The sequence below is a fragment of the Bombina bombina genome, chromosome 6 (assembly GCF_027579735.1).
Source record: "Bombina bombina isolate aBomBom1 chromosome 6, aBomBom1.pri, whole genome shotgun sequence".
NCBI lineage: Eukaryota > Metazoa > Chordata > Amphibia > Anura > Bombinatoridae > Bombina > Bombina bombina.
The window spans coordinates 999,564,748-999,574,630 of NC_069504.1; positions in this window are offsets into that span (position 1 = coordinate 999,564,748).

Sequence of the window (9,883 nt, forward strand, 5' to 3'; positions counted from 1 at the left end):
TCTTCTATCAAGCGGCATCTTCAATCTTCTTTCTTCCGGATCCATCTTCATCCCTTAAAGGAACCGTCATTCATCAGGAAGTCGTTGGTGAAGATGGATGTTCCGCGTCGGCAGGATGAAGATGGATCCGGAAGAAAGAAGATTGAAGATGTCGCTTGATAGAAGACTTCAGCCGGATCATGGACTTCTTCAGCTCCCGCTTGGATGAAGACTTCAGCCGGATCATGGACCTCTTCAGCCCCCGCTTGGGCCAAGACTTCAGCCGGATCAGGGACCTCTTCAGCCCCCGCTTGGGCTTGGATGAAGAAGTTGGAGCCTGGACCGATCGGTGATACCCGGTGTGGTGAAGATAAGGTAGGATGATCTTCAGGGGCTTAGTGTTAGGTTTATTTAAGGGGGTTTGGGTTAGATTAGGGATATGTGGGTGGGGGGTTGTATTGTATGTTTTTTTTTAGAGGCAAAAGAGCTGTTTTCTTTGGGGCATGCCCCGCAAAAGGCCCTTTTAAGGGCTGGTAAGGTAAAAGAGCTTTTCTATTTTAATTTTAGAATAGGGTAGGGCATTTTTTTATTTTGGGGGGCTTTGTTATTTTATTAAGGGGCTTAGAGTAGGTGTAATATTTTTCTAATGTTTGTAAATATTTTTTTTATTTTTTGTAACAGCTTTTTTTATTTTTTGTACTTTAGTTAGTTTATTTAATTGTATTTATTTGTAGGTATTTTATTTAATTTATTTATTGATAGTGTAGTGTTAGGTTTAATTGTAACTTAGGTTAGGATTTATTTTACAGGTAATTTAGAAATTATTTTAACTAGGTAGTTATTAAATAGTTCTTAACTATTTAATAGCTATTGTACCTGGTTAAAATAAATACAAAGTTGCCTGTAAAATAAATATAAATCCTAAAATAGCTACAATATAATTATAATTTATATTGTAGCTATATTAGGGCTTATTTTACAGGTAAGTATTTAGCTTTAATTAGGATTCATTTATTTAATAAGAGTTAATTTATTTCGTAAGATAAAAATTATATTTAACTTAGGGGGGTGTTAGGGTTAGGGTTAGACTTAGCTTTAGGGTTTAATAAATTTAATAGAGTAGCGGTGAGGTCCGGTCGGCAGATTAGGGGTTAATACTTGAAGTTAGGTGTCAGCGATGTTATGGATGGCAGATTAGGGGTTAATACTATTTATTATAGGGTTAGTGAGGCGGATTAGGGGTTAATTATTGCAGGTAAGGTAGCAGCAACGTTGGGGGTGGCAGATTAGGGGTTAATAAATATAATATAGGGGTCGGCGGTGTTAGGGGCAGCAGATTAGGGGTACATAGGGATAACGTAGGTTGCGGCGGTGTGCGGTCGGCAGATTAGGGGTTAAAAATTTTTAATAGAGTGGCTGCGATGTGGGGGGACCTCGGTTTAGGGGTACATAGGTAGTTTATGGGTGTTAGTGTACTTTAGAGCACAGTAGTTAAGAGCTTTATGAACCGGCATTAGCCCAGAAAGCTCTTAACTCCTGGCTTTTCTCTGCGCCTGGAGATTTGTCGTTAGATTTCTAACGCTCACTTCAGCCAAGACTCTAAATACCGGCGTTAGAAAGATCCCATTGAAAAGATAGGATATGCAAATGGCATAGGGGGATCTGCGGTATGGAAAAGTCACGGCTGCAAAGTGAGCATTAGACTGTTACCTACACTACTCTAAATACCAGCGGTAGCCCAAAACCAGCGTTAGGAGCCTCTAACGCTGGTTTTGACAGCTAACGCCAAACTCTAAATCTAGGCATAGATTTGCAAAACAATCCTTAATAAATAGAGGAAGACAACACAGTAAGAGCACATAGGCTTAAGCCTCATATAACATAACTGTTGCTTATAGCTAGGCTTATTCATATTAGAAATGTTACTGGACAACATAGGAAGTGCAGTGTCTATTGATAAGTGGTCAAATCTCAATGGGCACTGCAAACTAACATAAGAGAGTGCACAACAAGGGCCAACATGGGTAGGAATATTTTGTGTATAGCATGTGTTTTCTTCCGGTTCCAAAAACAATACAGGTAACTTATGCCCAGTAGTTAGCATCCATAAATCTAAGCTATTAAATATGTTATGTTCTCCAGACTTTAGTAATATATAAAATATCCTAACCATTAAAGTCACACACATCCCCTCTCTGTGTAAATGGCAGAGTTAAATAATTATATATCTCGAATAAAATAGCAAAGCACAATCCAATACAAAACAAGATAACAAGCTATAAAGGTCTACGTAGCATTACAGATACACATTTGTAATAACCTCATGGTTATGATATATTAAGAGCATAGAATATGTATTTGTCTTACACTTACACTATGTGCAATATATCTGTGCACAAACAAAAAATAATCAAAGAGTATGTTCTATTATTGGGAAGTACTGTAGGAGCTATATGATATATTAGGAAACAATAGGCAATATGGGCGTGAATTATATGAATGGGATTTATATCATGGAGGTATCTTAACTTATTGTGCGGAATCCATGGGTAGTTTTGAGCTCATAGTGATATATGGGATAAAAAGTGAGCTTAGTAACTCTCTGTGGGGGGTTGTGACTAGCTTGCCTAAATAAAATGAACGTGTAAAACGTAGCAAAGTGGGTGTATAGTGTGTATAAATAGACGAAGTATACAGAAGGTTTATATATAAGGACCCCAATCACCAGTTCAGAGCATAAGACGTATCCTGCTCCTTATTAGGGAAACCTATATATATTAATGTGGGAGATATTTAATGTGCTTATGGCAGAACATAGGAGGGTTAGTTTTTCCTATTCTCAGTAGGGGGTTCGGTATAACAGCATATTAACAGATAAGAGGTGTGAAATCAGTTGTAGGTGAAACAATGCAGCCTGCATTGTCCCAAGTGTTGTTGTTCCCCTACTCTACTGTTTAGGGGTAGATTTTCACTTGTCCACGTGGTGCAATCTCTACCTGAGTTGCGACAGAGGACGGAAAGATCTGCAAAGATGTTGTCCATCTTAGTCTCCAGGTTTGCGAGTAGACGTTTTATGGTGGTGTTAAACTCCTCCATAATTGAGCTTATGCAGTTTCGTGCCAGTAAATCTCAATTTGCTCAACCCGGAGGACTTAGGTGGGTGTCATAACTAGCATTGTAGGCCACAGCTTAGCTTCACATCGGTCTAGAGAATGTCATAAGCAAACCTGGTGTCGTTTGATGCAGAATGAGCTGGAGAATGTGTGGATCTGATAGTTAAAATGTGGAATGATATAGTTGCTCTGGTATAATCAGCATATTATTATTATAAAGCTGAGAGCTCCATATTTTTGCGTCTGGTCCTGGTTGCCTCCTAGCCACGCCCCCTAAAAATAAATATTTTAACCCCTAATCTGCCGAACCGGACATCGCCGCCACTATAATAAACATATTAACCCCTAAACCGCTGCACTTCCACATCACAAGCACTAGTTAAATATTATTAACCCCTAATCTGCCATCCCTAACATCGCTGCCACCTACCTACATTTATTAACCCCTAATCTGCCGCCCCCAAAGTCGCCTCCACTATATTAAATGTATTAACCCCTAAACCTAAGTCCTAACTTACAATAAATCTAAATAAAATTAATACAATTAACTAAATGGTTCCTATTTAAAACTAAATACTTACCTATAAAATAAACTATAAGCTAGCTACAATATAACTAATAGTTACATTGTAGCTAGCTTAGGGTTTATTTTTATTTTACAGGCAACTTTGTATTTATTTTAATTAGGTAGAATAGTTACTAAATAGTTATTAACTATTATATAACTACCTAGTTAAAATAAAGACACATTTACCTGTAAAATAAAACCTAACCTAAGTTACAATTATACCTAACACTACACTATAATTAAATTAATTACCTAAATTAAATACAATTAATTACAATTAAATACAATTAACTAGTACGAAAAAAACAAACTAAATTACAGAAAATAATAAACAATATACAAAATTTTTAAACTAATTACACCTACTCTAATCCCCCTAGCAAAATAAAAAAAAACCCAAAATAAAAAAAAAGCCCTACCCTACATTAAATTACAAATAGCCCTTAAAATGGCCTTTAGCGGGGCATTGCCCCAAAGTAATCAGCTCTTTTATCTGTAAAAAAAGTACAAATACCCCCCAACATTAAAACCCACCACCCACACAACCAACCCTACCCTAAAACCCACCCAATCCCCCCTTAAAAATACCTAACACTAACCACTTACCGGGAGATCACCTTACCGGGAGACGTCTTCACTCAACCAGGCAGAAGTGGACCTCCAGATGGGCAGAAGTCTTCATCCAACTGGGCAGAAGTGGTCCTCCAAATGGGCAGAAGTCTTCATCCAGACCTCATCTTCTGTCTTCATCCATCCGGAACGGAGCGGGACCATCTTCAAGACATCCGACGCGGAGCATCCTCTTCTGTTCACGGCTGAAGACTGAATGAAGGTTCCTTTAAATGACGTCATCCAAGATGGCGTCCCTTCAATTCTGATTGGCTGATAGCATTCTATCAGCCAATCAGAATTAAGGTAGAAAAAATCCTATTGGCTGATGCAATCGGTCAATAGGATTGAACTTCAACCCTATTGGCTGATCAGCCAATAGGATTGAGCTGGCATTCTATTGGTTTTTCCAATCAGCCAATAGAATGCCAGTTCAATCCTATTGGCTGATTGGATCAGCCAATAGGATATTCTCTACCTTAATTCCGATTAGCTGATAGAATTCTATCAGCCAATCGGAATTGAAGGGACGCCATCTTGGATGATGTCATTTAAAGGAACCTTCATTCAATCGTCGGCCGTGGACAGAAGAGGATGCTCCGCATTGGATGTCTTGAAGATGGACCCGCTACGCGCCGTATGAAGATTGAAGATGCCGTCTGGATAAAGACTTCTGCCCGTCTGGAGGTCCACTTCTGCCCGGTTAGGTGAAGACGTCTCCCTGTAAGGTGATCTTCAAGGGGTTAGTGTTAGGTTTTATTTAAGGGGGGATTGGGTGGGTTTTAGAGTAGGGTTGGTTGTGTGGGTGGTGGGTTTTAATGTTGGGGGGGTATTTGTACTTTTTTTTTACAGGTAAAAGAGCTGATTACTTTGGGGCAATGCCCCGCAAAACACCCTTTTAAGGACTATTTGTAATTTAGTGTAGGGTAGAGCTTCTTTTTTAGTTTGGGTGGCTTTTTTATTTTGTTAGGCCCTAACAGTTAGGGGGATTAGATTAGGTGTAATTAGTTTAAAAATCTTGTAATTTCTTTATTATTTTCTGTAATTTAGTGGGTTTTTTCATACTTTAGATTTATTTAATTGTAATTAATTGTATTTAATTTAGGTAATTAATTTAATTGTAGTGTAGTGTTAGGTGTTAGGATAACTTAATAGTTAATAACTATTTAATAACTATTGTACCTAGCTAGAATAAATAAAAAGTTGCCTGTAAAATAAAAATAAACCTTAAGCTAGCTACAATGTAACTATTAGTCATAATTTAGGTAGCTTAGGGTTTATTTTATAGGTAAGTATTTAGTTTTAAAGAGGGGAGATGTGGAGCTAAATTTTGCTCTACGCTCACTTTTTTTGCGGCTAACGCCGGGTTCGGAAACACCTGTAATACCAGCGCTGTCTGTAAGTGAGTGGTGAGCATGAACTGCTCGTTAGCACCGCACAACTTCTAACGCAAAACTCGTAATCTAGGCGTTGGTGAATACAAGATGACCTAACCCTAAAATATAACCTATAGACAATGTGGTGTCTTACAGTGATGATCCTATTTTTAAGCAGTACATGTATTTTTAACCAAAGTGTTTTGATGGTATTTCTACTTAATTTTTCTTGCATAATTTCAATTTGAATTTTAACTTTTCCATGAAATGCAATTCCGATTTTTTTAAAATTCTTTTTATTGAGGATCATATGTAGATGGTGCATAGAGACATACGGCAAACATGCATGTATACAATAATTCCAGCAGACCATACTTACGGCTAGATTGCGAGTTTTGCATTAGAGGCTATGTGGTGCTAATGAGAAGTTTTCTCTCACCGCTCACTTACCTGCAGCGCTAGAATTACGTTTTTTTACAAACCCGGCGTTAAAAGGCAAGAAGTGAGCGTTGAGCAAAAACTTTGCTCCATACCGTACTCCAATACCAGCGCTGCTTAAGTCAGGAGTTAGCTGGTCGTACGTGCTTGTGCACGATTTCCCCAAATGAAACAACGGAAAGAGCTGGCTGAGAAAAAGTCTAACACCTGCCAAAAAGCAGCGTAAAACTCAGTAATGCAGCCCCATGATTCCTATGGGGAAATAAAAATAATGTCTACACCTAAAACCATAACATGAACCAGAGTTTAAACACCCCTAATCTTAAACTTATTAACCCTAATCTGCTGCCCCCAACATTGCCGACACCTGTATTATATTTATTAACCCCTAATCTGCTGCCCCAAATGTTGCCGCAACCTACTTACACTTATTAACCCCTAATCTGCCGCCCCCTACGTCGCTGCCATTATAATAAACATATTAACCCCTAAACCGCCACACTCCCACCTCACAAACATTAGTTAAATATTATTAACCCCTAATCTGCCATCCCTAACATCGCCACCACCTAGCTACAAACGTTGCTGCCACTATACTAAATGTATTAACCCCTAAACCTAAGTCTAAACCTAAACCTAACACCCCCTAACTTAAATATAATTTCAAATAAATCTAACTAAAAATTCCTATCATTAACTAAATAATTCCTTTTTAAAACTAAATACTTACCTATAAAATAAACCCTAAGCTAGCTACAATATAACTAATAGTTATAATTTTACAGGCAAGTTTGTATTTATTTTAACTAGGTAGAATAGTTATTAAATAGTTATTAACTATTTAATAACTACCTAGCTAAAATAAATACAAAAGTACCTTTAAAATAAAACCTAACCTAAGTTACAATAACACCTAACACTACACTATAATTAAATAAATTAACTAAATTAACAAAAATTAAATAAATTGAATTAAATTAACTAAAGTACAAAAACACCTAATCTAATAGCCCTATCAAAATAACCACCCCCCCAAAGTAAAAAAAAAAACCCAATCCTAAACTAAACTACCAATAGCCCCAAAATTATCAGCTCTTTTACCTGTAAAAAAATTCAAACACCCCCCCAACAGTAAAACCCACCACCCACACAACCAACCCTCCAAATAAAATACTACCTGAAAAGGACATTTGGATGGGCATTGCCCTTAAAAGGGCAGTTAGCTCTTTTGTGGCCGAAACCCTAACCTAAAAATAAAACCCACCCAATACACCCTTAAAAAATCCTAACACTAACCCCCTGAAGATCGACTTACAGTTCTGAAGACCGGACATCCATCCTCAAGGAAGAGGCAGAAGTCTTCATCCAACCAGGCCGAAGTACTCAACGAAGTCGGGAGAAGTCTTCATCCAAGCCGGGCGAAGTGGTCCTTTAGACGGGCAGAAGTCTTCATCCAGACGGCATCTTCTATCTTCATCCATCTGACGCAGAGTGGGTCCATCTTCAAGACATCCAGCATGGAGCATCCTCTTCAAACAAAGTCTTCTTACTGAATGACAGTTCCTTTAAGTGACATCATCCAAGATGGCGTCCCTTAGATTCCGATTGGCTAATAGAATTCTAACAGCCAATCGGAATTAAGGTAGAAAAAATCCTATTGGCTGATGCAATCAGCCAATAGGATTGAGCTCGCATTCTATTGGCTGCTCCAATCAGCCAATAGAATGCAAGCTCAATCCTATTGGCTGATTGGAACAGCCAATAGGATTGAACTTCAATCCTATTGGTTGATTGCATCAGCCAATAGGATTTTTTTCTACCTTAATTCTGATTGGCTGATAGAATTCTATCAGCCAATCGGAATCTAAGGGATGCCATCTTGGATGACATCACTTAAAGGAACCTTCATTCGTTGGGTAGTCGTCAGAAGAAGAGGATGCTCCGTGTCGAATGTCTTGAAGATGGAGCCGCTCCATGTCGGATGGATGAAGATAGAAGATGCCGTCTGGATGAAGACTTCTGCCCGTCTGGAGGACCACTCCGCCCGGCTTGGATGAAGATTTCTCCTTCGTTGAGGACTTCAGCTCAGTTGGATGAAGACTTCTGCCGCTTCCTTGAGGATGGATGTCCAGTCTTCAGAACTGTAAGTCGATCTTCAGGGGGTTAGTGTTAGGTTTTTTAAGGGTGTATTGGGTGGGTTTTATTTTTTAGATTAGAGTTTGGGCCGCAAAATAGCTAACTGCCCTTTTAAGGGCAATGCCCATCCAAATGCCCTTTTCAGGGCAATGGGGAGCTTGCTTAGTTTTTTTTAGATAGTATTTTATTTGGGGGGGGGTGTTTGTGTGGGTGGTGGGTTTTACTGTTGGGGGTTGTTTGTATTTTTTTTACAGGTAAAAGAGCTGATTACTTTGGGGCAATGCCCCACAAAAGGCCCTTTTAAGGGCTATTGATATTTTAGTTTAAGCTAGGGTTTTTTTTTTGGGGGGGGTGCTTTTTTATTTTGATAGGGCTATTAGATTAGGTGTAATTAGTGTAAATATCTTGTAATTTGTTTATTATTTTCTGTAATTTAGTGGGTTTTTTTGTACTTTAGCTAATTTAATTTAATGTATTTATTTGTTGTTATTTTAGTTAATTTATTTAATTATAGTGTAGTGTTAGGTGTTATTTTAACTTAGGTTAGGTTTTATTTTACAGGTACTTTTGTATTTATTTTATCTAAGTAATTTAATAACTATTCTACCTAGTTAAAATAAATACAAACGTGTCTGTAAAATAAAAATAAACCCTAAGATAACTACAATGTAGCTATTAGTTATATTGTAGCTAGCTTACGGCTAGATTTAGAGTTTTGTCGGTAAAGACCCGCGTAGCTAACGCCGGCTTTTTTCTGGCCGCACCATAAAAATAACTCTGGTATTGAGAGTCCACATAAAGGCTGCGTTAGGCTCCAAAAAAGGAGCGTAGAGCATTTTTAACGCAACTTCAACTCTCGATACCAGAGTTGCTTACGGACGCGGCCAGCCTCAAAAACGTGCTCGTGCACGATTCCCCCATAGGAAACAATGGGGCTGTTTGAGCTGGAAAAAAACCTAACACCTGCAAAAAAGCCGCGTTCAGCTCTTAACGCAGCCCCATTGTTTGCTATGCGTAAACACTTCCTACGTCTGCACCTAACACCCTAACATGTACCCCGAGTCTAAACACCCCTAACCTTACACTTATTAACCCCTATTCTGCCGCCCCCGCTATCGCTGACCCCTGCATATTTTTTTAACCCCTAATCTGCCGCTCCGTAAACCGCCGCTACTTACATTATCCCTATGTACCCCTAATCTGCTGCCCCTAACACCGCCGACCCCTATATTATATTTATTAACCCCTAATCTGCTCCCCACAACGTCGCCTCCACCTGCCTACACTTATTAACCCCTAATCTGCCGACCGGACCTGAGCGCTACTATAATAAAGTTATTAACCCCTAATCCGCCTCACTAACCCTATAATAAATAGTATTAACCCCTAATCTGCCCTCCCTAACATCGCCGACACCTAACTTCAATTATTAACCCCTAATCTGCCGACCGGAGCTCACCGCTATTCTAATAAATGTATTAACCCCTAAAGCTAAGTCTAACCCTAACACTAACACCCCTCTAAATTAAATATAATTTTAATCTAACGAAATTAATTAACTCTTATTAAATAAATTATTCCTATTTAAAGCTAAATACTTACCTGTAAAATAAATCCTAATATAGCTACAATATAAATTATAATTATATTATAGCTATTTTAGG